Raw genomic sequence first — 2,646 nt, 5'->3', positions numbered from 1 at the left:
CAGAGAGTCTATTGTGTGAATCTATTTATTTAAAATTTGAAACAAAGAAAAATGAATCCCTGGTGCTAGAGGTCACAGAAGTAGTTACTTTGGGGGACAGAGCGTGGCCAGGAAGGAACATGGAGATTTCAAAGCTACTTGATAGTAGAGAGATGAAACAAATACAATCTCAGTTACAGTAAAGCCAGACTTTATTTACTTGGGCTCCAAAATAACTGTAGATTGTTACTGATGCTGTGAAATTAAAAGATGCTCACTCCTTGGAAGAAAAGTTGTGAAAAACTTTGGCCTCCTGATGGGAAGAGTCAACTCATTGGGAAAAACACTTGATACTGGGAAATATTGAAGGCAGGAGCAGAAGGCATGACAGAGGATGAGATGGTTGGATGGCATCAGCAACCCAATGGAATGAGTTTGAGCAAGCTTCAGGAGATGGTGATGGACAGGGAAGCCTGGCATACTGAAGTTCATAGGGTCACAGGGAGTCAGACACGACTGAGCAACTGAACAACAAAAGCCAGGCAGGGTCTTTATATACAGCTGGCTGAACATCAATAGGGCTTTTTTGAATTTCTGGAGGTGGTTAGAACATAATTTTTTAGCCAGATCCCTCTCTGCAACACGTCTGGAATATTTTGTGTTCGTAGACAATCTTCTTTGAATTTTTCTGGGTGGTGCTTGGGAGTCAGTGTTCCTCACAATGATGGATGCTGTCTCTCTCAGTCCCAGCTGAACTGAACTTTGGATCATGACCTCTATTTCAGGAGGCAACCCTTGTAATTGCTCTGGCTTTTTTAATGACAGATGATTCTTGGTTTGGATTTCTGTCTTCAGGTTCAAATACTGTAGCCAGCACTTAGAACATGGAAAGACCCTCTTGTTCCAGTGCCTCCAAGCGTGATTTATGAAGGATGTCACCAGTTTGAAAATTTTGAGGCAAAACAGACAAACAAATTGTTCATGTTTCCATGCCATGTTCTAAAATACGCCTCTACATTGACAAAGGCTGGCAATCTGTAATTGCAAACACGGCACACATAGGGCATTTTGCCAGGTGTGTGACTGTCCTTCATGTGCTGTAAGAGAACCTGATCTGTTTTGAAGGACAATTCACAGATATTACAGACCGTGGAGGGCTCCCAGGAAGCATGGACACTTTCAGTGTGACACTGCAGCTGGAACGAGGTGGGAAACTGGCGGTGGCAGTGATGGCAGGTAGTGTGGATTTCCCAGCTGTCACCCTTCTGCCTCTCAAGCTCCAGATGGTTCCTCAGGTGGGTCATAAACTTGACATATTTTAGAACTCTCAAGCAGCTGAGGCATTTAAAGGCTGTGTGAGTCTTCTGTTCTGGTGCCGTCTCTTGAATGCTGCCATAGTAAAAGGCATCAAATAACGTGGCCAGTTTTACTTTCATGGGATCAACAGTCTTATTCTGACTTGCAAGAGTCAAAAAGTCCATTTTCTCCAGCCCTTACAAACTACATGTTCCTTCTGGATTCATAAGACTGAAGCATACCTGGTCATTGGCATGAGTCCATGAAAATGATGCCCCACCATGAACATGGCTCGGTGAGGTCAGGGAATCTTCCAAGGTCATAATCGTGTTTTTCCAGGAGAGATACCTGGAGGGCCATGGTGGAGGCAGGTCCCCCTGGGATTCCATCGCTGAGTTTGGATCTTTTGGGATTCCCACTGTTAAATTTTACATCTGAACTGGGACACCACTTTGAATTAAGAGGGCTTTCATCCTTGCCTTCTAATGAGAGAACAGCTCCAGACAGACAGTGGGCCCCAGAGAGAGCAATTCTGAATTGTGAAGGACAGTTTCCGGAGAGCTCGTTTTATAACCAGGTTTCGATGAAGGCTCAGAAATAATAGAACTGCCTCTTCCTCCCCATGCAGACTGAGAAACTGATGATACGGCAGCTGGCTCTGATGTTGGGGTCCTAAGATTTGCAGGTTGCAACGTGCAGGAGGGATCTGGACTCATGTGGCCCTTCGTTCTTCTTGAAGATGAGTCCCTGGTCACTCTGTTCAAAATGTTAGAAATGACTGGCTTTTAACTTGAAATCACTCTGAAAAAGAGGGTTTCAGCATCCTCACTGACGTGCTCCACTCCAACAAAAATGACCTCAGTATCTTGATTGTCCTTATCTCTGGATTTGGATGCAGCAGTCTTTTTCTTGGGTTGTGGTGGTGCTTGTGCTTCCTCACACGGAAAGAGATGGGCCATTTTGCAATCACTTTTGGCTTCAAGTGGCCCTGCTAGTGATTTTTCCACCCGGAAGCAATCACCAGACAAGGTCATCCTCTTTGATCTCAGGTGTCACTCTCTGTGGTTTCAGTTAACCCTCAGTTGTTCACCGAGAATATTAAATGGAAAACTCCAGAAATATATAACTCACGCGTTTTAATCTGCAGGTCATTCTGAGGAGTGTGATTGGAATCTCACACCATCCTGCTTCCTCCTGCCCAGAATGTGAATCATTCCTTACTCCTGCACATCCCTTCTCGTTTGTCACTCGGTTACCACAATGACTGTTGAGATGTCACAGGACTTGTGACCAAGTCACTCTAATTTTACTCAAAATGGTCCCAAACCATAAATGGAGTGATGCTGTCCATTTAGATATGCCAGAGAAAAT

General features: G+C 44.4%; 1 pseudogene; it reads right to left on the bottom strand.

The window, feature by feature from the left end:
* Positions 1 to 551: 551 nt before the first annotated feature.
* On the bottom strand, positions 552 to 2,234 carry LOC108634512 (annotated as a pseudogene).
* Positions 2,235 to 2,646: the final 412 nt, after the last annotated feature.

Source organism: Capra hircus, unplaced genomic scaffold (genome assembly GCF_001704415.2).
Source record: "Capra hircus breed San Clemente unplaced genomic scaffold, ASM170441v1, whole genome shotgun sequence".
Taxonomy (NCBI): Eukaryota; Metazoa; Chordata; class Mammalia; order Artiodactyla; family Bovidae; genus Capra; species Capra hircus.
The sequence above is the reverse complement of the archived record's forward strand: the minus strand, read 5'-3'. Positions and strand labels throughout refer to the sequence as shown.